Below are 27,414 nucleotides of genomic sequence, written 5' to 3' on the forward strand. Positions count from 1 at the left end.
AACGGTATATAAAATAAAATAAAAAAAATAGCCAACGAACAATCGTTAGTAATGTTGTGGTAATGGTGGAGTTAATCGAAGTGTGCACTGAAAAAAGTAATAAAGTTACGTCTTGATTTTTTTTATTTTTTTATTAACGAAAAACTTAGTTTTATACACATATATTCAGGTTTTACATAAAAATTAATGTTGGCAGTTCGGTTATAAAACAATATTTGTAATTAATTCATGTTAGCTTTATGTTAGCGGCATTCTTCATGGCTAGGTTTACGACGTTTCCGACGTATGTAATATACGTCAAAAATGTATTTCATATACGTCATAATTTCCTAAAGGCCATCTATGGTTTCAACAAAAGCCGAAAGAGCATTGAATGTAAAAAATGTACACGTTGCGAGCAGAGCTACATTTGAATGTGGAGTTAATCGAAGTGTGCACTGAAAAAAATTGCATATTATTCAGTGGTCAAAAAAACTTGTTATTTAAAGGTGCTCATCTTTATTATTCAGAAAAGATATAATCATAAATAGATATGGCTATATCAAAGGCTTTGACACTAAAATCTCAAATTTTTTAAAAAGTGGAGTTAGTCGAAGTGTGCACTGAGCGGCTCATATATCGAACTTTAATCCTAATCCACATTTTTTTCGGCAAGCTCAAATGTCCAAAAAGGGCCACACAATTCTGAAAAGAACCCAAATACATTCGATCTGTCCGTAGATGAATGTTTAAATTCTCATAGGCTGAGGGTAAGTATATCTCTGTCGGCAAAGCCGACTGAAACTTTTTTACTCGTCACAGCTTCAAAATTTTCTCTAATCTTATTTCGGTGACTACCTCATTAAGAGGCAAGTTCGAAAACGAATTGACCGATGATAATATATATTTGCGGGTTTATTAAGCACCTTATAATCATCTCTTCAAACGAGGGAAATTTATGTCCATTTAAGAAATGATGAACTTTCACCACAAAAAATGGGCAGTTATTTGGCCCTAAACCGGTCAAAAAAATTTTATAATTTTTTTTAAATACCAGTTTTTTAATGTACTCAATAAGCCCACAAAAATATATTAAAAGTAAACAATAAATTTCTGCAATTTGGATAATGTTACTAAACCCTTCAAAATATCGAAAATCGGTCGGTACCGCTATATGGGGTCTATATAAATAAATAGCGAATTTCAGTCACTTTGTTTGGATAATGGTGCTAATATCTTAAAAAAACGGAAAATCGGGAGGTACATTTCGTCGAATATCGTGAAAAATTATCGGACGAAAATGTTCACAAGCAAATTAAATTTTTTTTTTTTTGCAAATTCATTTTTTGATGTCACTGTAAACAACGTAACAAGTGGTCGTCGTACGTCAAACTGTACTGAGTACGTTTATGCTAAAACCTATCAAACTTTCCAATGGCAGCACATAGTCGTGCATACGAGTAGGCTCAAACTTTTAGCCTTCGTATTATTCATTGTATAGACATGGGCTCAGATTTCCGTAATAGCTTAGCATTTGAGAAAAATATTAATTTCAAAAAAAAAAACAATTTCAATTCTTATTTAAGCAAATAGATAATCTTTTAGTTATCCTACCAAACGGCATTGTCATAAAAGTATACAAACCTTTTTTGTCTCTCAAGGATTTGCCATACCTGTAAAATTGGAAAAAAACGAAATTTTAGAAACAAATAGTCAATAAGAGCGTTAAACTGAAAATAAACTATATTCGTTTTATTTATAGTCGAATATCAAAAGTTTTTTTTATATAAATACATTTGGTGGTATGTCTTTCTCAACTAAATAAATTTAGGTTGATTTAGAAATACATCTTGAGATTGATCATTGTGCACCATATGTGGTAACGTTATGTATCCAATTAGCTTATCTAAAAAGTTAAAACAAGTAAGAAAGAGTCAGATGTGGCGAGAGATATACATACCCCCAGCCTTTAACCTAAAGAAAAGTAGCAAACTCAATACTTATGACTTCTACAAAATATATTGATTTTATATCAGGATTTGGCGACAAAACACGTGGACCTAGTGATTTGACGTATTTTGAAGCCAAATCCTGATAATGTGGGACTATAGCAAATCATTAGCATATGCCAAAAAATTTTAGTAAGCAGACTCGAAATGTCATATTACATCTATTACATCTAATTGACTAAAATCTTCCAAATACGTGAAATCCTATGTGAGAAGTTAATCAAAAAGTGGATTGAAATGTACCATCTTCGAACTTAAACTAACGATAGCATAAATATTATGTTGTACAAAATTTGTATCAAATCGGTTACCCCCTCGACTGTCATAGTGCACTCCGGCCAGAAAGACGGACGAACATTTCCAACTTGACTCCAAATTGTCCAAAACCGATTTGGTCTTAACAAATGTGGCTCATTAGGCTGAGGGTATACAGGCACATTATTATTACGGTTGGTAGCTGTATATTTTATTTAATTTTCGGGTTATTATATGTAAAAGGTACTGCGACAAATATATTCCATACTAGAACCTGATCTATTTATCGTAACAAGTATGGATCAGCTCAATTAATCCCTTTGAGAATTACCTTGAACATAATATTAATCATAATGTTTAGATAAATATAAAATTCCATGGCAATATTATGGAATATTTGTTTTAGATTTCATGTAAAACTCCTTTACAAATGGGAAAAGTCTCCCTGGTCCCTTCGGTGATGTTTGCGGAACAATTATATATTATAATTTAAGATGTTCAAAACATTTGCAACTGATAAAAATTTTCCATAACCTACAGGATTTATTTGAATTAATTCTCTTTCGAGTTGAGCTGTTATGACGAATTGACAAATTAGGAATCCACCGAAGTCCCACACGTTCAACTATTATGCTACGTTTCACGGGTGGTTAAGTCCGATCATCAGGCATATTTGAATGTTATTTTAGTGGGTGGACGAAGGCTAAGCTTGGAAACTAGCATTTATACGTAAATCATTTGAAAATTGTATATACGATATAATGCCAGTTATTTAAATCCAAACTTTTCCTATAGTCCGACTTGCATTATCACATATGTATACTATGGCTGTTTTTTTCAGGCTTTATTTGAATTTGTCCTTCTGTATCAGAAGTTTTGACAATCAATATTTGTCATCGGCCCGGGGCTATCGATGATGTGTGTATCTCATATTAATAAATGTTTAGGCCCCAAACCTGTTTGGACAAAATCGGTTTCAGACAATTTGGAGACGATATAGAATTGACAGTCCGTAACCGTCAGTAACCGATTTGGTCAAAACTTTGCACTTCATGATATTTGTTCCAGATAGAGATCTACGGATACACAGAATAAAATATTTCAAGAACTTTTACATATTTCCGTTCGTGATGTAGTTTTTTCATACTGTACAGGTACCTCACATGTGTTTCAGTTTCTTATTATCCATTCGAAAGCCACTATTTTTTGAAAAATATGTAAGATATTAATGAGATGCAAAATCACTTTTCGAGTATTCCCTACATTCCCATTATTTGCTCTCATATTTCCTCTCTTGTTTGGTAAATGCTCTAAACTTTGTTCTCTTATTCTTTTGACTGGTCTGATCGTCTCACCATCACATTGCCACTGTATCAACAAACCACAACACACAACCTGACTGAAATACAACTAAACGCTTTACGCTAAACTACCACCGTCGCGACGTGACGCCTTAACAACGAAAAAACAAAGCGATTGGCTGTACGATATAGTTCGCAACTACAACTTTTTAATTTCTTTAATATAAAGGCAACATATAATATCTGAACATGTATGTACATATGGTTCATATTGTTCTGCTATGCTCACATGACGATAACAAACAACTACAGTGAAAATCATTTGGTCCAGTCAAAATAGACATGCGTATAAGGGGGAAATAGCAAAAATTCCCACAAAGCTGAATTTTAGTGGAAAGCTCGGTTTAGCCACTAGAAGCAACATCCTAAAAGTCCCCATCGATCCCATGTGTGCAAAAAAAGTTATTCGGGGTCAAAGGTCAAATTTTGGGACTTTTTTGGTTTTTTGATCGTATCTCGAAAACAGTAAGATTTTTCAAAAGTATGCTAACGAGAAAGTTGTAGACTATTAATTTTTGTGCGAAATCGGTTTTTATATAATACGGGTGCGCCTTAAATAATTTTAAATGAAAAGTGCTTTCACCTGGGAAGTTTTTGCGGATTCTGAAACTACAATGTTCATAGATGAGAAAAATTAAAAACCTAAAAAAATCGGCGGAAGGATTTTCAAATAAATCGCGGTCAAAGTTCAAATTTGCGGAAGTTCTATCGAAATGGGATTAGAGCACATGTTGTAGCAGTGAAAATACTCTACAAGATTGGCCTTAATGTTATTTTCATAGGTCTTACCATTTTTGAGATATAGAAGTTCAAATGGGGACAATGCATTGACTCTATCGTCTCCTTTCAGAACAATGTCATGAAGGGTGCACCTTAACTAACTTTACGTGAAAACCGCTTACATCTGGAAAGTTTTTGCAGATTCTGAGACAGCAATGTTCAGAGATGAGAAAAATTCAAAAGCAAGAAAAAATCGCTGGAGGGATTTCGGAATAAATCGCGGTCAAAGTTCACATTTTTAGGTTTATTTTAGGTTTTCAGGATTTTGCTTGGAAGCGGTAAGCCGTTTCGCAATGGGACTGAAGAAAATGTTGTAGCAGTGAAAATCATCTACAACATTTTCTTTAGTCCTATTTCGACTCATATGAACACTATTTCTGAAAAGTGCTGTTCCGGATAATCTGTTCAATAGATTGTCCTTGCAAGTTCACACTTTCTGAGCAAATAGACCAAAAGCTCTAAAAACCCCTTCCGGCATCAACTAAAATGACTGATGAGCACGATAATTTACGAATTGATAATTTGGCCAAAAGTTTGCACATCGTAAAATTTCTTCCAAACAACACATTAGGGTATCTCCCTCTTAAACATTTAAAATTTTCGTTAAAAACGCAGTTTAAAGGCTGTTCAGGGATCTATTGAATTTTTATAGCAGGTACTCCTTGTGGTCCTTTTTACAGCGTTATAACAATCTACGCAAGTTTTTGCTTCCAGTTATAATGGTCAAAAAACACTAAAACATACTTCGGTGCTCAATTAAAAAGACTGGTGGGCGAAAACACTGTGCAACATCTTAAGATAATCGTGTGCAAAAAAATTGAACTGAGGATTTTTTTCGAAAGTATTGACCCAAACGACAACTAGGGGGGCTTTGTTGTGTCAGATCCAGCTTGGATTTTATGGCCCCATCTAAATATGGTTAAATATTGACTTTTTAAAGCACCCAACAGGTTTTTTTCATCTGAAAGGGCACATCTTAATCTACTCTCTGAATTATTTTTTCGTAGAAAAATATTACGTAGTTTTGTGGCAATTGGCCGTCTACCAAATTCTGCTTATATTAAAGTGTTTTGAAATCGATCGTCATATATGTTAGTATGCTTATTTAGAACAAAAAAAAAAGTTCTTCATCGACCGATTTTTTAAAATTTTTTAGGCAAAAAAAAAATTAGAAATAAAATCGGTCGATGAAGGAATCGTTTTTGATGTCCTTGATAAGCCCACAAAATTATATGATAATCGATTTATTTGTTTTGGAACTAGAGTTGGCACCGTTTTCCAAATGTGATTTCGACTTCGTGGGGTGTACAAACCTTTCCCTCAGACTTTTGTCGATATAGGTGCAAACCTTCATATAGCCCCCATAGAATGGTACCTCCCGATTTTCGGTATTTTGAAGTTTGTGGCATCAATATTCCACCGAAATTGTTGAAATTTGGTATTTAGTCTTCATTTGGAGTATAAAACTTTCCATATAACATTTGTCGGTATAGATCCTTGCCTTCATATAGCCCCTATAGAACGGTACCTCCGGATTTCCGATAGGTAGAACAATACCTCCCGATTTTCGGTATTTTGCAGGTTGTGTCCTCAATATGGCTGAAATTTGGTATTTAGTCTTTGTTGGGGGTTATAAAACTTCCCCAGAAATTTTTTGGTACCGGTTCACGCCTTAATATAGCCTCCATAGAACGGTACCTCCCGATTTTCGGTATTTTTAACGTTGTGACCACAATAATCCATCGAAATGAGTGAAATTTGGTATTTATTCGTTAGGGGTATTCAGCTTTCCCCTATAGGTCCACGCCTTCATACAGCCCCCATAGAAGGGTACATCCCAATTTTAGATATTTCAGACGTTATGGCCTCTATATTCCACCGAAATGGCTGAAATTTGGTATTTCGTCTTCGTTGAGGGTACAAAACTTTCCACTTAAAATGTTTGGGTATAGGTCCACGTCTTCATATTACCCTTATAGAACGGTACATCCCGATTTTCGGTATTTTGAAGGTTTGTGGCCACAACCTTCAGCTACCGAAATGGCTAAAATTTGGTATTTAGTCTACGTTGGAGGCAAAAATCTTTCTGACTGAAATTCGTCGGTATAGGTCCACGTTTCGATATAGCCCCCATAGAACTGTACCTTCCGATTTTCGTTATTCTGAGGGTTGTGACGTCAATATCCAACCAAAATGACTGAGATTTGTTATTTAGTCTTCCATGGGGTTATAAATTCCATTATCAGTATAGCTCCTCGTCTTGTTATTAGAACATTTAGGATCATCTCCCCTAATAGTTGCAAATGTTTTAGCATCACTGTAACATATGTTGCATTTCCAAGCATTTGTTTTACCACGCGCAACATTACGCTATAATTGCTTCCTCTATGATTTCCAAAAAATCTCAAGTTAATAAAACACATGCTGAAAGCCATAATTTTCAATATTCCAGATGATAAACATCGAAGGAAACGCCGCACACACACACGAAATAAAGCAAATTTTTCTATTACAAGAAAGTGTTTATGTTTATGGAAAAGCTCAACGTAAATAAACACTTTCAATGCCAAGAAGATAATTTCGAGGGGAGAATTTTGCCATTAAATTTGTAGATTTTAAAACAAAAAGTAATACAATGAATGGCTAAAAGTTTCGTAAAGTAATTCCAAACTAAATAACAAAAACCTTAAAGAATATGCGTCTACTCTTAAAAATTTCTTAAATAAATAAAAAGTAACAACAAATATTTTGCAGGTGTTAGGAAACTGATGTTGTTTTAGTTTATAAACGAACACTTTATGGTCCCAATAAACAACAAATCTGGCATATTTTCTATTCTCCAATCTTACAAGTGTTTGGTGTTTAGCAGGCAGGCAAATAGACCTAAATTTCATTCGTCTGTTGCCCATTCAGCGGGAAGTTCGTTTTCTCTAATGAAAATTGGAAAAACACATGTCGAACATGTAAAATATTTACTTTGGCCGCCTTTTTTCGTTTCTTCCACTCAACATTTGACCATCAACGAGACGATGAATGGGAGAAAAGTGAAAGAACACATGTTTTGGAGGTTAAGAAAACAATAAACAATTCATCGGATGAAAGCTAACGATAAAAATTACAAAATAAAATATTTTCTATTTCCAAGGCATGTGGAGGAAAACACAAAGCAAACATTTTCTAAATTAATGTTTCATCGATAGCCAATAGATTGTTCGAAAATGTTTAGGTCAAAGAGTTCTTGGCCAATAAAGTAAGTGTGAGAAAAAGTTTTAGTCGGCACAGTGTCGGAAGTTGAAGTTATTGTTATAAAATTTGAATGAGAACAATAAATTATTAACAGAATATATGAATACGACATACAGACGAAGATATTTTAAAGATGAGAAAGTAATTTATATAGATTTTAAAGTCATGGAAAATTGACCATATTCTGACAACGGTCAGGAAATTCAGAAGCACTCCTCGATCTCTTAACATATCAGGACAGTGACAAAATGTTGCTCAATTCATGCAAACAGCGCCAGATTTCAAAATTGGATACCAAGGACCACCACCAAGGAAACCATGGTATGACCAGGAGTGTCGTTCTGCTACCGTAGAGAAGAATGCGGTATATAGTGCTACTCTACAGGTATCGTGAGAAAAGGAGAGCGGAGAAACGATTTTCTTAAGGAAGAAGAGAGAAATTTAAAAGAGGGAGTGTGAAAAGGAGACAGAATGAAGACCCGAAAATTATACAAAGACTGAAACATCGAACTGATATTTTCAGTAGTGTGACTCTCTAACTCATTTCTTAAGTTACCTACAAAAATCGGTAATTTTAAAAAGTTGACAACACTCTTGCTATCGATAGAACCAAGTCATACTTATACAAGGTTGAAGTGACAATCAGCTGAATTCTTACTTTTTTGTAAATTTAGTTTTCAAAATGCAATAGGGTCTACTCAGCAAATTTGAAACTTCGAAATTTGCTACCATAAAATACTGCTTTTCATCCTAAGCGTGTAATAAAAATTACCTACGAGAGTTCTGAATGCTTTACATTTACATTTTGATTAAAATTTGTTCTATTTTAGAGGATTTTCAAAATGTATTTCTGTTTTTCCTAAACAAATTTTTGGAACGACCCTATTGTTCAATATTTTCTTTCACAATTAATTTTCAACAACAACAATGTTGTTTTTGTAAATTTGTTAATTGTTGTAATTCATGCATATACCTTATGTATATTTGCCTTGGGTAGAACTATACGCTGCTTTTTATTCGTCGCCAACTTACCGAAAAACATCGTTAATTACCGAAATTGTAACCATTTTCATTTTATCGACATTTGTCGGTAACTCAAAAAATTAGTTAGTCCATATTTACATTAGGCAATATTCCTTGCGGCAATTGTAAGTTTGAGGGAGAGAGAGGTGAGGCATATGTACGGTGACCAATATATTTGGATGAAAATAGAGTACACATACGAGGGCTACAACATAAGTTTCTGGGCTAGGCAACAATGCCAGGCGCCACTTCCATTGAAAAGCTTAACATTTTCTAGCATAAGAGTACTCAGTACGGTTTGACGTACCACGTATTGCGTTTTTACTGGCCTTGAAGAATTAATTTCCAAAAAAAATATGAAATTTACTTGTAAACGTTTTCGTCCGACCATTTTTCACAATTTTGTACGTGATGACGACGCGATGAAACAACATCCTATAATCAGTAGTCACCAGGTTTTCGTAGTCTGAGTTGGAGTCGAGCAATTAAGCTGTAGTCGGAGACTGAGTCGAAAAAATTACTTGGCTCCAACTCTGGGCAATTTTTTTTTTCTACATTTATCAAAAATTAAATTTTAAGAACTTTTTGAGTTTCAACTTTAGCGTGAATTTGGAATCTGGGTCGATTTCTTAATATACGATAAGAAATGTATAATATTTTAGAATATTTTTTAGATCCCACACATTCTTGATCTAGAATATGATAAATAGAAGATAATGATCTCAAATTGCTCATATTCCTGAGCGAAAGCCTGCCCACTTCAGAACCTCTTAAACAGAGTTTCAAATTTCGGTGATCTTATATTTTTATTATAATTGTAAAATTTTTAAACAAAGAAGTTTTGTAGTTGTGTATTATATTCGACAAATGTTCTTTTCAAAGAACACCTCAGAAAAAGGCCAATATATAGGAAAAAATGGAAACTTGTGTATATTTTATTCATATTGAGTGCTATTAGGAATTACCCTCGAAGTCGACTCCGGAGTCGGCTCGACTCTGAAACCTTGGTAGTCACACATAAAAAGTTTACTGTAAAGTAATTTGAGTTTATGTGAAATTGATTGTAGAGGAGCTCTATTCTTTCCACTCTCTACCAAACACTCAATATATTTTAGCAAACTTTGTACGTCCAAGAGAAACGACATCATTTGGCCTACCAGGTGACACGGTGGTTATGTCTGTTACACTTGCCGCTAATTCTGGTAGAGGCGTCCTCATTGACCGAGCTCTATCCCAAAATTTGCTTTACCGAAAAATTTGTACGTGTGACTACGGACATATGTAGCTCTGTGAAAAACTGGTTTAATGAATTCAATCATAGTGTGTGACAGAAAATATTGATTCCGTGAGTAAAACGATAAGTCAAGATCACCTTGATAGAGGCATCTTTGGACATTTCTTTCACCGGCTTCAATTCCATACTGCATGAAAACCTGTCCGTAAAAAAGGTTTCCTATCGATAGATTCCGTACCGATTGGTAGAAGAAATTCCAAAAAATACGATCGCTGTATAAGCCTTATACGATGCGTATAAGCCCGACACAAAACAGCAATCGACAGAACATGCTGTTGACACATTCAAAAACAACGTTTTGGAGGTGTTTCAATAGGAGTGGAAAAAGTGCTTCAACAATTGGTTTGAGCGCGTGCAGAAGTGTTTAAATCAGTGATTTGAAACAACTGATTTCATTTAAGCAACGACAATATTTGGTTAAATGTCTGATTTCATTGTATTACCTTATTCACATGTATTTGTAAAATAAATCAAAAATAGAGGACATAGAGTACACGTGATGAAAATAGAGGACAAATAGAGTACGCTAAAAAAATAGAGTACGGACACCTAAAATAGAGTACTGTCCTCTATAATAGAGTACGGTTGGTCACCGTAGGCATATGGTATCCCTTTGCCTCTCAGCACCCTCTCTCACCAACCAACTGACAATTGCCGCAAAGAAAATTGCCTAATGTAAATATGGACTTAGAGAATCAACTACTGAAAATATCAGTTCGATGTTCGAAAGAGCATTTTTTCCAAAGTGTTGGTATGCAATAGCTTTGTTCCTTTACGTTGCAGTTCCTTAGATTTTTACCAGTTTTACTATTTTTAACTCGGATTACGTTCCTCAACCCCAAAAAGTAGCAACACTTGAAGCGATAATGCCAAAATGGCATTCTCGACAAGTTTCGTAAAATCTGTCAAACTGCTGATTTGACATTTATTTGACAATTATGGCGAAAAAAAGAAAATAACGCGCACTGTCAAAGCAAAATAAAAATAAACAGCGAAAAAAATATGGAAGTGGATCTTATTTTGGGAGTCATATCTTTTCGATAGATATGGCACCCACAAGTCATTTCTTTGGGTCATCGTATAACTTTTGGAGCGGTATGACAGGAAGTATGGACTTATCCACCGAAGACATAATGCCGCTGTAAACAGCATCTGTATACATTTCCAAAGGATCTTCGAACAAACCCTAAACTGCACTTAGACACAAATGTTGAACTTTTGTGGGGAGGTACTCTAAGGAGAGGACCCATATGGGCCATTTTAGAAGTTAAACTGAATTTGGACAAAATATTGGGAGATCCAAAGTTTGGACCAAATTGGTTGCCCCTTTCAAGATATATTGTGAATACCATATTAGTGGCTGTCACTGGAAGTACTGGAAGTTGTGGACCGGTATTCGAAATGGTTTGGACAACATATGGCGAAGGCCAAATCGGTTGATCAGTTCGAGAGTTATTGTGCTCTCCAGCCGCTTCATATAGTGCCATAGGGGCTTTTTTACACTTTTCACGCTGTTTTCTCAAGAAGTATGGACTTGCTCCTGAAAAATGTTTACCATTGTAATTAAGGCAGCGAATACAAGTTGATTCAACAAAAATCAAAGTGATTCGAGAGAAGGTCTAAAGTAAACTTCTCCGAAATTTTGTGTGGGAGGTACCTGAAGGAGTGGACAAACATAGTTCATATTCAAACCTAATCTCTATCTGGTAGATATATGTGTTAGGATGGGTAAAGTATGGACCAAATCGGTCACTCCTTTCAAGAGTTATAGTGCGCAAAATTTTTCCGAACATTTGTGGACTTTTGTGGGGGAGGTACCTGAAGGAGTGGAGCGATATGGCTTATCTTCGAACTTAAACTAAGTTTGGACAAAATATTACGAAGGCCACATTTTGGACCCAATCGGCAGAACCGTTCGAGAGTTATCTTGCGCTCCAACCACTAAACACGGTGTTATAGAGGTTTTTTTGCACCTTACAGGCTATTTTCTCGGGAAGTATGGACATGTCCCTAAGGAAACTTGTAACGTCGTATGGGGGCAATGAATACAAGTTGCTACAAAAAAATCAAAGCAATTCGAGAGTAGGTCTTAAACTAAACTTTTCCGAAATTTTGTGTGGGAGGTACCCGAAGGAGTGGACCGATTGTGTCAATATTGGAACTTCGTCTAAGTCTGGTAGAAATTTCACGATGTGCAAAGTATGAACCAAATCGATTACCCTCTTCAAGAGTTATCGTGCGCACAAATTTAACGAACATTGTCGACTTTTCGTGGGGGAGGTACCGGAAGGTGTGGACCGATATAACACATCTTCGAACTTAAACTTAATTTGAAAAAATATTACGAAAGCCAAATTTAGGACCGAATCGGTTGATCCGTTCGAGAGGTATCGTGCGCTCCAGCCAGCCTGTCTGACGGATGGGCATGGCTAAATCAATTCCAAATTGTGTGAAACGGATTTCGTCCAAACATACGTGGGTTCTAAAACCATTATTTCGTTGAGGCACATTTTGCCTGTGTGAAAGTGTATATACCCTCGTTAGCTAATTCGGCTTAACATATACCTCGTCGCCCTGCCACTCTTGGAATCTGTAACACAGTTGATAGTAACAACCTTCTTTTTACCCACTTTTCTCGTTCAATAGCCTGTTGATGTCAAAGTAAGTTCCCTAACTCTGGATCTTCGGGCTTAGTACAACGAAAGCGCAATGTGATTTGAATTTTGTTTAGTACATGATGACATATACATTGCGGCACAATTCATACGCACCCATCTCCCTCTTAATAACACTGTGATACGAAAGTTGAAAAAAAACATTTCTTGCAGGGTTCCGGATGTTTTAATTCGATTTTGTTGGAGTGCATGGATGACCTTTGGTTTCATTGGGTGCCTTTATTTTACTTTTAACGGCAAATGTAGTAAACTCAAAGAAAATAGCAGATTATTTGCTATTATTATTTGCTCCAAACCAAAAAATAAACGAAACTGACAGTAATTATTTAGTAGATAGAGATACCGTAAAACCGAAGGTGTAACTTCATTTATAGACGTCATATGAGATGCGAAATCATCCAAGACCCTTAAACTGTCGGTATATCTTTAGTAGTATTGAAAAACAAGTAAGAACGTTGTTTATTTTCAGTCATTTCGGTGCGATAATGAGGCTAATTATATTAAAACGTGGACCTCTACTGACAAAATTCTGGCAGAAAGTTCTGTAGTCCCAAAAAAGACTAAATACCAAATTGACATTTGGGAAGCAAGCAAAGCAAGCGACGATTGATTCTGTTCTGGCCTTTAATACTGCATATGGAATCTAACAATATCTATACAATATATATTTTGCTCTTCGAATATTGTTGGATTAATCTGCGTGTACCGTTCTATGGAGGCTATATCAAAACGTGCACCTATACTGACAAACTATTGGCCCAAATGAAGACTTTACACAAAATTCCAGCCATTTCGGGTTGAAAATGAAAACCTTCCAAAATCGGAGGTAACGTTTTTTGGGGGATATACCAAAACGTGGACCGGTACTGACAAAGAAGACAAAATACCAAATTTTAGTAGTTTTTGGTGTGATAATGAGGCTAGAACCTTCAAAATATCGAGGTTCGATATAGCCCAGTTGCAATACCAAGCATACTAGGAGTAATAAATATTGCGAGATGTATCTTTATTTCGTGTATATGGGGATTTCTGAGTGAAATCGGAAACTTTCTCAAAAGGTGTTTTTTGATTTCTAGATTCTCTTCGGCAGTTTTGTTGAGATGATTTGATTTCCTTTATTTTTGCTGTGTTGATCAAAACATTTTGGTATATTTTCAGACTTTTTTGACTAATGGTTCTAGAGATATCGCGACTTCAATAACTCGAATTCTGCAAAAACTATATGCAAAGAAATATTCATAATTTGTTTTGTATCTCGTTTTTATTGTATGTTTTGTATTTTTTATCAGCTACCTAATAAAAATGGTAAAAATTGCAAAGTGGGCTTGCATGCAATTTTCGCGACTTAATATTTAAAACCAATTTTTATCAATAATTGTACTCTTCGATTTTCTTGATTCTTTTTATTAAACTGTGATTAATTGCAAAAATTTTAAGTCCTATTTGGTAGTGGGATTCGAAAAATTACTATTTTTCCTAAAATTTTAAAATTTGTCAATAAAGTTTTTCTTATATCGAGATGCAGAGATTGCGTTGGCTAGGGCATATCGCTCATTTACTCAAAGAGTGGCATAACACAAAATATGCGTTTTCAGAGATAGCAATTTCTATTGTTTCTGCGACTTCTATTTTATCTTGTGTCAAATTTTCATGTTGATATCTCTAAAACTCTACGAGTTACAGCTCATTTACTACGAGTTTGGCATTATACAACAAACAAGTTTTTTGAGTTTATGAAGCACTAAAACACTTCAAATCATACTTGATCTTGCACAGAAATTTAGCAGTGATATCTGGCAAGCTGTTTAAGAAATATGGCCCATGCAGTTTTTTTTTAGTTTTTGTGCAATAATCTCTTTATGTTTATATTGGCGGTGCGCGCAAAATTAGGAGGCCAAAGAATAGATGGCGCAAACAAGTGGATGAAGAGATGAAAAGGCGCGGTATTCCAGAGTGCGAAGCAACAAATAGAGAGACATGGAGATATTTTCTTAGTTCGGCCTATGGAACAAATGTTCTGTAATGGGGCATCTAAGTACACGGTGCTCTTGAAAAAAATTTAAATGGAAGGTGCTTACACCTGGGAAATTTTTTCGGATTCTGAAACTACAATGTTCATAGATGAGAAAAATCAGAAAACAAAAAAAAATCGCGGGAGAGCTTTTTAAATAAATCGCGATTCAAGTTGACATTTTTAGGTGTTGTTTAGATTTTCACGAGTTGCTTAGAAAGCGCAAGTCCTATCAAGATGAGACTGAAGAAAACGTTGTAGCTATGAAAATTTTCTACAAGATTGACATTTACGGTATTTTCGTAGGTTTTACCATTTTTCAGATATTGAAGTTCAAATTGGGACAATGCACTGACTGTATCGCCCACTTATAAAACAATGTCATGAAGGGTGCGCCTTAACTAACTTTTAATGAAAACCGCTTACACTGGGGAAGTTTTTGTGAATTCTAAAACAGCAACGTTCATAGATAAGAAAAATTCAAAAACAGGAAAAAATCGCTTAAATAAATCGCGGTCAAAATTCCCATTTTTAGGTGTTTTTAGGGTTTCACGATTTTGCTTGGAAACAGCAAGTCCAATCGAAATGGAGCTAAAGAAAATGTTGTAGCTGTGAAAATTCTCTACAGGATTGACGTTTATGATTTGTTCTCAGGCTGTACCATTTTTGAGATAAAGAAGCTCAGTTTACAATTTTAAGTTTTTTATTAGGGTTTCGCGATTTTGCTTTAATACGGCAAGTCTTATCGGTATGGGACCTGAGAAAATCTTATAGCTGTGAAAATTCTCTACAAGACTGGCTTATGTAATTTTTCCTAGGTTGTACCATTTGTTAAATATATAAGTTTAAGTTGGGAAATTGCATTCATGACATTGTTTTATAAGGAGACGATACAGAATTGAATTGAATTTGAATTGTCCCAATTTCAACTTCTATATCTCAAAAGTTGTAAAACCTACGAAAATATCATTAAGGTCAATCTTGTAGAGAATTTTGATAGCTACAACATTTCTTTATTCCCATTTTGATAGGACTTGCGGTTTCTAAGCAAAATCGCAATTTATTTAAAAAGCGCTCCGGCTATTTTTTTTGTTTTTTTATTTTTCTCATTTAAATTTGATTCAAGAACCAATGAAAAATTTGTTATTTTAACAAAAAAAATAAAATTTTCATTTCTAAACATTTGTTTTGTTGCTTCCTTCAGGAAATCATCTTAAAAACTTCGTCATATATCGATTTTGAAATTGGTATAGCAGTTATTGTACCAACATTGGTGGTTATTACTGAATGAAGTTTGTTTGTGCCCGCGATGAGTTTAGCCATTTAATATCTCATTTTCAAATCCTCCTCTATAGATTATTCCGCTCGCATGCCCATTCATATAATTCCCAAGGTGCATCGTCAATTTATTTAGATTGTTGTCCGGCTGGTACAATAGTTGGAAAATCAATTTTCAAAATGGAAATATGAATCAGTTCTTAAGATGTTTAGGATAAATTCCTAAATAAAACAACAAATGTTAAAAAATGTAACTTTTTATTTTTTGGTAAAAAAACAACAAATTTTCACACTGGTATAAAGGAAAAACTTTATTGACAAATTAAAAAAAAAATAGAAAATATAGTAATTATTCGAATCACACTACCAAATAGGACTTAATTTTTTGCAATTTTATCGTAGTTCAATACAAAAAATTTCAAGAAAATCGAAGAGTACAGTTACTGATAAAAATTGGTTTTAAATATTAAATCGCAGACTAACCGATTGTGTCCAAATTTTACTTACTTAATGTTCGCTAAGGGAGTAACCGATTTAATCCAAAAATTGCACATCGCAATATTTTTTTAAAAAATCAGGATGGAATATGGACTATATCAGTCCACTCCATCAAATATCTCCCGCACACAATCTATATATATAAAAATGGTGTAAAAAATGTATAGTAATTCATAAAATGAGAACGGCTAGGCCGATTTCTGTACAAATTTTTGTCAGTTATTCGTATTTTCGAGGAGAAGGTCTTTACGGAAGAAAATTTTGGAAAATCTCTCTGGAAAAGTCGGAAAATTGGAAAAATCGAAAATTGAGTTTTTGTATGAAATTTTATTCCTTAATAGCGAGACGAAGTTCGCCGGGTCCGCTAGTTTCCTATAAAAACGGTACATATTTTTCGGGCTGTAAAAACTCGGTCAGCTCTAATTAAAACGACTGATGAGCACGATAACTTACGAAATGAGTATGCGATTAGAGCGAAACTTTGCATATCGTAAATTTTATTCCAATTATACGTCAACTTCCAAGAAGTCACAAAAATTCAACTTTTCGTTATGGCCACACGCAAATTAAAAAAATATAAATCGCAGATAGAATATTTGGCAAAAAGTCGATCGGACAAAAATTGGCTGATATATGAGCGTTTGAAGTTAAAAATTTACTGTGTTTTGTATGTAACTGTAGCTCGAATACGGATGATCCGATCTTCATATGTATTTGTGGGATTATTATACATATAAAAAGCTTGTCCTTAAACCGAAGGTCACACTAGAGTGGTTGCATTGAAACTTTTAGGTGTTTTTAGATCTAGTTCCCCACTACAGCAACTTCATCATATTATTCTAGTATGGAACTCGAACTAGGAACCTTTGATTTCATGGAATTGTTTCAATGAAACCACTCTAGTGTGACCAATGACTAAGCGAGAGACTTAAAAAAATTACAGCGATAATACTATCAATATATTTTCTTAAAATCGTAATTTTGACTTCGACAGCTCACTATTTTTTTTTTTTAATACAAGATTATTAGGTTCTTAATGATCTCACAAAAATATAAACTGATCAGTTTATTCGTTTTCGAGCTACAGTGGACACCGCAAAATGCTTTAGTGTTTCGTAGGCGGGCATTTGTCAGAAAAATATGCAATATTTTTCATCCAAACAAAAAATCCGAAAGTAGCTAAAGGTGTGACCTTTCAGATGAAATAAAAATCTACTTAAAAAGTGCAGTGATCCTGTTTTCAGCGATATTAATTTTTTTTCTCTAAATCCTACGGTGACCAACTAATATTGCTGGGGGACGTCATAAATAAGAAGGGATGAATCCCAACTTAAAATCTGCTTTCAAAATGTACTACGTTGGTCCATGCCTTCTGGTATCTACATATGTAAAAGTTCAACTCTTTTCCACAAACACACAAAATTCTGAGAAACCTTTTTTCTCTATGTTTCCAACAAAAGATTATGAAGATACTAAAATGTGCGATCGGTCCCATTGTAGGTATATACAATGGCAGTATGTGACAAGCCAACATGTGATAAATTATGTCAGCTTTTAGACTAAACAATCTTTAAACAAAAAATAAATAAGCCAAGTTTATCCCGGAATGCCTGCTCCGAACCCTATTGGCCCGTGCCGGGATATAGATGAACCCCGGACCTGTATGTACCAGTCCCTTTTGCCAGATCCGCGTCCACCACCTGTCAGTATCGCTGAGATGTAATGGATGTTGGGAATGTGTGCATTTCCAAACGATCACAGCACCCAGGATCGCAGCGATAGGTATGTTGCTGCTTACTGCGCCAGAACATCGCCCAGTGTCTTCAACTTCGTCGTCGTCGGAATACGAGACAAACCCGCAGTCTCTCAACAACAATTAAATTAAAACATGTATTCCTAAATAACTTTTCCAAATATCGATTTTTATAAAGAAATATTAGCTACATAAACAACAAGTTTTTCTACGAAATGTAAAAAAAGTCCCACGCTAAACGCCGTTAACTGACTCATATGGCCTTAGAACTCTGGCAATTTAATCGGTCAACGCAAAGAGAAATCCCTTAATTGTTCGTACATCAATAGCTAATCAATCTTTGGCTAAGATAACCTGGCCACCTCTCTCTTACTCGCTCGCTCTCGTTCAGACGAAATCTTAAGCTGGAAATATGCGGCAACAGACAAACTAAAGTCTGGACAGATACACCATTCGTTCGTTTGGTGGTATTCCATCGAGACAGAATTACTTACACAGCTGAAATAGTTGTTGGTGCAAGTGTACCTTCCATATAAAAATAAATTGTTGGCCAAAAACTAAAGATACCAGAAACGAGAACAACCAACCATAAACTAATCACTGCCATTAATAAAAAGAAACACAGCCAAGTTCCACCAGCACCACCACGACCAAGTGCATTGCTCGAGCCAACATAAATAGCGAATGGGGCGCATGCACCACCAGCATTGGCATCAGCATCATATCATGGCACTGAATGCTGTTTTATGGCATACCACCACCATCGTCGTCAGCACCAGTGAGCGATACAAACAAATGTGTTGTTTCCCGTTCAAGGAATGTGGTCGGGACGACATTTTCAAGCGGCAGCATTATGGCGCGCACAGAACTCGCGACATGAAAGGAAGCCCAACAAGCCTAGAAACAAGAATGCAAAGTCCCCCTTGTAAAATGGGGATTTGTAAGACACACATACACAGACAGACGACGTTAATGCAACAAATAAACAAAATTTGTATTTTTTTTTTGTGGCAAAGAAAGAAAAATTCGACAACAACAAAAAGACACTTGCATTTTTATACTCTCCCAACTTTTATTTTTAGCAAGACAGCAACAACGACAGCAACATGAAAATAAAACAAAACAGCAAAAAAATGAAAACAACTGAAAAAATGCTGCTGTTTCTTGGAAGAAGTAACAAAAAAAAACATTGAGCAGAATTAATATAGGGAGGTACGGATGGCAGGATAAGGCATTCATTACAATGGCTGAGGTTTATTTGGCACAAAAATTGCAGCACATGTTGCAGTTGCAAGAAACAAGAAACATTCAACAGTGCCAGGGGCACGAGCAAAGGAAATCTCAAATTGTCAACATTTTTCCAAAATAAACAAGGAATAATAAATAAAAAAACAACGAACGGGTGACATTCCATTGCAATGAATATTTCACAGTTTACAGGAATACTTTCTTCTACTTATCTCTCAAGAGTCTAATCCATTTGGGAGTGATAAATTAAGATTCTCATTTACATATCAGAAAAGAATTTGTTGAATTTCAATTTGCAGCTCAATAATGTGGGACCTCCTTCCTATCGCCGACTCCAATATTAATATCTTATTTTTTATTTCTAATTTTGCCGGTTAGGGCGGAGATCATTTAATATTAATTTTCGTTGGAGCTAAGCTGAATGTGATCGAAGATTTCTGCAAATTAAAAAGGAAAGCCGAAGAGATTACCACACAACTACCGAATTATGCGACCGGTTTCGATGTTAGTCCCGTAGGTCATCAGACATATCGGCTGTTGAAGTGGCTTCTCCGTAAATGCTTCGAATCTTTTACTTATACCGAAGTTATTATACCCTCCACCATAATATGAAGGGTATAATTAAATTTGTCATTCCGTTTGTAACACATCGAAATATTCGTCGGAGACCCTATAAAGTATATATATTATTGATCAGCATAAAATTCGATCTAACCATGTCCGTCCGTCTGTCTGTTGAAATCAAGATACAGCTCGCAATTTTTAAGATAGAGCGTCAAAATTTGGTACAGAAGTTTTTATTACTTCCAGGATGGTTGATATTGAAAATGGGATATATCGGTCCACGTTTAGATATAGCCCCTATAGAACGGTATCTCCCGATTTTCGGTATTTTTGAGGTTTTAGCTTCATTATCCCATCAAAATGGCTGAAATTTGGTATTTAGTCATCATTATGTGTATATCACCTGAAATTTCATCACCTGAAATTTGTTGGTGTAGATCCACGCCTTCACATAGCCCCCATAGAACGGTACCTCCCGATTTTCGGTATTTTGAAGGTTGTGGCCACAATAATCCACCGAAATGGCTGAAATTTAGTCTTGGTTGGGGGTGTAGAACTTTTCCCCAGAAATTTGCCGGTATAGGTTCACGCCTTCATATATCCCCCATAGAACGGTACCTCCCGATTTTCGGTATTTTAAAGGTTGTGGCCACAATAATCCACCAAAATGGCTAAAATTTGGTGCTTAGACGCGTTGGTGGTATAAAACTTTCCCCCAGAAATTTGTCGGTATAGGTCCACGCCTTCATATAGCCCCCATAGAACGGTACCTCCCGATTTTCAGTATTTTGAAAGTTGTGAAATTTGGTACTTAGTCTTGGTTGGGGGTATAGAACTTTTCCCCAGAAATTTAGCGGTATAGGTCTACGCCTTCATATAGCCACCATAGAACGGTACCTCCCGATTTTCAGTATTTTTAAGGTTGTGGCAACAATAATCCACTAAAATGGCTGAAATTAGGTACTTAGTCTTCGTTGGGGGTATAAAACTTTCCCCCAGAAATTTGTCGGTATAGGTCCACGCCTTCAACCCCCATAGAACGGTACCTCCCGATTTTAGGTATTTTTGAGGTTTTAGCTTCATTATCCCACCAAAATGGCTAAAATTTGGTATTTAGTCATCATTTGGTGTATAAAACTGTTGGTATAGGTCCACGCCTTCACATAGCCCCCATAGAACGGTAACTTCCGATTTTCGGTATTTTGAAGGTTGTGGCCACAATAATCCACCGAAACTGCTGAAATTTGGTACTTTGTCTTGTTTGGGGGTATAGAACTTTTCCCCAGAAATTTACCGGTATAGGTCCACGCCTTCATATAGCCCCCATAGAACGGTACCTCCCGATTTTCGGTATTTTAAAGGTTGTGGCCACAATAATCCACCGAAATGGTTGAAATTTGGTACTTAGTCTTCGTTTGGGGTATAAAACATTCCCCCAGAAATTTGTCGGTACAGGTCCATGTCTTAATATAGCCTCCATAGAGCGGTACCTCCCGAAAGTGGTTATTGTGAATATTAGCCACATTTTTTACCGAAATTGCTGAAATTTGGAATTTTGTCTTCTTCATACATGAAGGGAAATTGTTCCATTTTACTTCAATACAAATCGTGGTGGAGGGTATAACAAGTTCGGCCCGGCCGAACTTAACACCGTTCTTACTTATTGTAATATTGTAACTGCGAATATTGTAACTAAGAAACCAAGCCTGCCATAGAATATTGACTTTTCAAGTACAATATGGTCTATTCGGTCCGTACTTTGGTGTTGTCTCCGTATAACTGCACGTTCCCACTAAACAAATTTACTGTAAAATTTCGATGAGATCAACGTTTCAGCAACGCAGCACCAGAGTTTTAGAAACGGATCCTTTAGTGGGTGACGTAGGGAATGTAAGATACCAAGCAACGACACTGACCGACTTTAACGCGGCAATGTCCAGAAATCATCTTGGTCCCTCTTCCATCTCAAGTGGACACTGGTGTCATCTGGGTAGCTGCCTTTAACATGTGTTGAAGGTGGTGAGCTAAACGTTAAAAACTTGGGTTGGATGTTTGGCTAGTAACCCATCCCTCCAAAAAACAACAACAAACTATAAAAAAAAACAAAGAAAAAGAAAAACAACCCCATCTAATGTTGACGACCCCACAAACGTTTTAAGGGCCCTGATCTACGCTATGACGGAGGCGACCCGTTGATAAGTTGCATGTATTAACCAGTTAGCACCATTTAGCAGGAAGAACGCTTACCCAACGATTGCAACCTGAGCTTCCGTATCCACAAGAAAGGAGATAAGACTGTGTGATCCAACTTTCCGGCCATATATCTGCTCCTTCTTGCTTACAAGATAATATCACGTGTGAACGACTAAAGTCTATGGTCAATGAAATACTTGGATCATACCAATGTTGGTACCAATAATTTTGAGGTAGTTAAAGACTTTGTCTATCTCGGCACATACATAAACACAACAAACAATATCAGTTGTGAAATGAGCAGAAGAATAGTATCGGCCAACAGAAGCTACTTTGGCTTAAGTAGCCGTTTAAAAGCAAAGTCACATCTCGCCAAAGAAAACTAATACTTTCACTGATACACTGAACACGGATACTACCCGTGTTAATGTATGGTTCTGAAGCCCGGGTACTTGCACATGAAGAATAGGCCGTGTTTGGTGTGTTTGAGAGAAAAGTTCTTCGAAAGTTCTACGTTTCAAAAGAAAAATTGTCAAAATCGTTCCAGCCGTTTTCAACTGATACAATTACCAACGAACGACATTTGATTTTCATTTATAAAGATTAAAAATAATGCCTTAAAACACAATTCTATACTTTGTTCGCATTTTTTTCAATTATTTATAGATATTAGATGCATTTTCTGAGAAAGATCGTGACATTCACATGGACATGAAATATGTACCCACATACAAATGTTTAATTCATAGATTCTCATGTTCTAAAATAATATTATCAACCGTTGTTCATTGCTTATATTTATTTATCTGAGTAAATTAAATAGAAAAATCACATTAAAATTAATTAATTCCAGTATCAGTATAATCTCAATTAGTTTTCAACTTTATAACCCAAATAAACTTCGTTATAATCTCTGCTTGTCTATTCTTTCAAAATTAATCATTTCCTCTGTTGCATTTTTCTCTTCACATAAAAGTTGTACTTTGCTCTCGCATTGAAATGAAAAAAAAAATATTGTAGAAAATTTATAATTAACACTTCACAAGACGGTCGCAATCATCATCACGTCTCGTCTCTTTCAAGCGAATAGTTGATTTTCTTATAATACACTAGACTAGCATTTCAAAACTAAATGAGTATGTCTGTGTTTCAAAACGGAAATAGATTTAATAAATTTAAATACAACTAAGAAAATTAGCATGCAGAGCAGATTGCAGATTTGTTATTCAGAATTCTAGTGAATGAACAATGAAAGTTAGTTTGCCATTGCATTCCTATTTATTAAAACAACGTTTCTAAGATGAAATTATTCTGAATTTTGCTTTGTATGTACAATATTTGTTGCTAAGCCGCAATTGTATTTACTATAAAGCATACAAATCAGGTTATAACACTATGTAGCAACGTTTTTGGAAAATTGCTTTCGGGCCTTCAAAGGCAAGAAATTGATATTGTCATGTTTTAACTGGATGTGAAATTGCAGGAGAATGTTGATTTAGAACTTTATTGTATCTATAGCCGTTTACGGCTTTCAAGACTGCCAGTTGGAACAACTTTTTCATGTGGTTCGATATCGACAGTAGCTTGACGTCCGATGGAATGGCGTTTTCACAATAGTACTTGTAGTCCATACGAATCTGTAGAGGAGGTGGATCTAACACTACAATGCGATGGCTTGGATGACACGGCAGATATGACAGCAGCAGAAAATATCTAGTTATCATCTATTATATATTTGAGTTTGGTAATAAGTGACAGACAGACTGACTGACTCATCATCAACGCTCGGCTAAAACGGCTAAAGCTAGGAGCTTGAAATTTTACCAGTAGGTCACAGTTAGTGCAAATGTGCGAGATAAGGCCGGGTTTTGCAAAATTCGTCCCGGAACCACAAAAATAACAACAACAAAAATCCTTATTATTCACTGTTATTACTTACTTATGTACTTAGTTGGCAACACATTTGTCAAATTAAATGCTATAACTTCTTAATACCGTAAAATATCACAAACAATTTCAAATTTTGTAATTTACTTCTATGCGCATTTATTTTATCGTAAACCAATATATATTGGAAAGACAATGAAGGTTGTTATTTTCCATTACAACAGATGTCGCAGTTGGTGATAATGGTATAAACTTCATTCTGATTTACGAATGATTTACGTCTCTTTAATAATTTTGTTTTCACATAACAGGTGTCGCACAAAAGATTTTCTTTCTTTAAAATCCAGTTAGACAAAAAATGATTACAAACGATAAATTTGTAAAAATTTTGATTATCAAATTCAATTTCAAAAAAAAGAAACACTCTGATCGAGAATTTCTTTGGCACTACCTAAACTCTAGCAACTTCACTTGCAAACAAAACCAAATCTTTCCCACTGCTATGCGTTCGTCGATTCTCGACGAAAAAACACATAACTAATTTGTTGGTATTGCATACTACAGCAATAAACAACATTTTGACGGTGCCCGGTCTCACAATTAGGAGGGTTGGCGTTTTTTTGTTTGACTCCGGGGTAAAATCGAGGAAATAGTGGATTTTATGAGTAAGAAGAATATCATGGTAGCAGTGGTGCAGAAAATCAAGTTCTTCAACAAGTACAGCATACAGCGTTGTGATGGCTACAACGCACTGAGGAAGGATCGCACCAGAAATGGAGCTTTCCTATCGTACCAGGCTCTAATGAACCGTACATGGATTGTATGTGGGTAGCAGGTGTGGATAGATGTACTCCAGGTTGTAGGCCCAAATATCATAAAGGTAGTATTCGGTCCTAGGCAATGACCAGCGGAGCAGGCTGAGCAGATTGATAGCTCTACAATTTCAGGATAACCAGAATTAGCGGAGAGTGTAATAGTTCGTGTCACCTGGTCTGACAAATGACCTCGTCTGGCAACCCATCGTTTCTCTTGGGTCAGACCATCTCCCCATAATTGTCTCTATCAGCTGAAGGACCGATTTCATCAATCACGGGAAAGCTAATTTGCTAGTTTCAGAGTTTTATTAGTCACCGCTTCAGTTATCTGCCCAATCCTTCTAATGTTCGGGTAGCGGAAAGGACCTCGGAACATCATCACTGCTGCAGCCGCCCGCCATATAACTGCTGATCGAATACGCCACCAAACCAGAGGCGACGGGACTAGCAAATGATCATATATTAAAAAATGCCCATTTGTGTAAAAAATATTTTTACATTTTTGCATAAAATAAACATATGCAAAACCATATGCAAAAATATATACATGGATTTGTGGTCTAAATATCCCACCGAAATCGCTCAAATTTGGTATTAAGTCTTCGTTAGAGGTATGAAACTTTACACCTAAAATAAATTTGTCCGCATAGGTACACGTCTTCATATAGCCCCCATAGAACCGTACCTCCCGATTGACGATATTTTGACGGTTGTGGCCTCAACATCACACTGAAATAGCTGACATTTTGTATTAAGTCTTCATTGGGAGTATAAAACTTTCCACCTGAAATTTGTCACTATAGGGCCACGTCTTCATATAGACCCCATAGAACAGTACCTTCTGATTTTCGGTATTTTGAAGGTTCTGGCCTCAATATCCCACCGAAAGGGCTGAAATTTGCGATTTTGGTCTTTGTTGGAGCTATAAAAATTTCGACCTGAAATTTGTCGGTATAGGTCCACGTCTTCATATAACCCCCATATAACAGTGCCTCCCGATTTTCGGCATTTTGAAAGTTGTGGCCTCAATATCCCTCCGAAGTGGTTGAAATTTGGTACTAAGTCCTTCTTGGGGGTATAAAACTTTCCACCTGAAACTTGTTGGTATTGGTCCACGTCTTCATATAGCCCCCATAGAACGGTACCTCCCGATTTTCGGTATTTTGAAGGTTGTGGCCTCAATATCCCTCCGAAATGGCTGAAATTTTGTATTAAGCCCCTTTGGGGGTAATACAACTTTCCACCTGAAACTTGTCGGTATTGCTCCAGCCCTTGATATAGCCCTCATAGAACGATACCTCCCGACTTTCGGTATTTTGAAGTTTATGCCTGTGGATATACATACATTTGTCTATTTTATTGACTTGTCTAAAGAGAATTTTAAACAGACAAATTAATTGTACACATAAACATTTTTGTATGTATAATTGAAATATTTGTTGCAGAAAATATGCAAAATACATACATTTTGCATATGCTAATTTTTATGCATTTTGCATAATTTTGCCGTATGTTTCAATTACAATTTACAATTTTAGGAGCACGCCACGCCCGCACCTTCCAATATTTTGACCTAATTTTTTTGTTTTGTTAGTTTCAATATGTTTACTATCGAATCCCATATAGAAATTAACAAGCGATGACGACAAAAAATTGGAGTTTTGGCCAGGAAAATTTATTCCTGAAACACCGTGCGGAGGTTTTTAACTTTTTTTTTTTTTGCTTTTACTGACAAAAATCGGTCAAATTAAAACCCCAAATTATAAATTTAAATGTGTAGAAAATATATTCTTTCCCGAAGAGTGCCAAGTATAATTAACACTATTTATTAATAGACCTCCAACATATCTCAACGATATATCTATTCAAATATTATAGTGTCAACGGCAATATTTATTTTTTTGTTTGTTGTTTTTTTTTTTTTTTTTGCTTTTGAGACACGAAAAAATTGGTGTCACTTCACAATGCGACTGACACTTCAGTTAATCATTGGTGGTGGAACCTTGAAGTTTATTTACAAGAGATCAATTTCCATATGGAATCATCAAAGCTGTGCAGCTATTGGTATCAAAGCTAAAGCAACATGTCACCTCAATGCCGTGTAATCCTAATTACACTCTGCCATTTTGCTACTGAACGTGAAACAAAAAGACACACACAAAAACGCTTTAACAAATGTTCTATGCATTTATTTGTTTTTGTTCTTTTTTTCTTCGCTCATTGAATACTATTGTTCAATTTCAAAATTATTGTTTTGCGGTTCAACGGCACTCATCTGTCAATGTGCTCCGGGTTTATGTTGTTGTCTTCCGAAAAAAGCAATAGAAATAATGCATTGTTGTTGTGTTTGTTCTCGATGCTCTTAAATCCAGTGGCCACCTACTTTTGATACTTTTGATGCTTTGTAGCGTAGCGTTTGGGTTAATGCTCACATTAATATGGTTGGCAAAATGTTGCAATTTGGTCGCCAAATGTGGCCAAATCCAGTGGCAACAAAACAGTCCACAATCATCAACGAGCATATCTCTCAGGCAACAACGCTTGA

At 35.6% G+C, this 27,414-nt stretch overlaps 1 protein-coding gene across 8 annotated transcripts in view; it reads right to left on the reverse strand.

Annotated features, from left to right (window-relative positions):
* klar (klarsicht) overlaps positions 1-27,414 on the reverse strand; it is a 648,847-nt gene that overhangs the window by 554,020 nt on the left and 67,413 nt on the right. For 3 of the 8 annotated variants that reach the window (XM_073982967.1, XM_073982974.1, XM_073982968.1), the window contains one exon: positions 1,624-1,652. The exons of the other annotated variants lie outside the window; for them this stretch is intronic. The gene's annotated coding sequence lies outside the window, so the exon portion shown is untranslated. The remainder of the gene's footprint in view (positions 1-1,623; positions 1,653-27,414) is intronic. 8 annotated transcript variants of the gene reach the window in all.

The sequence above is a fragment of the Musca autumnalis genome, unplaced genomic scaffold (genome assembly GCF_047663935.1).
Source record: "Musca autumnalis isolate F117 unplaced genomic scaffold, ASM4766393v1 scaffold_4, whole genome shotgun sequence".
NCBI classification, from domain to species: Eukaryota; Metazoa; Arthropoda; class Insecta; order Diptera; family Muscidae; genus Musca; species Musca autumnalis.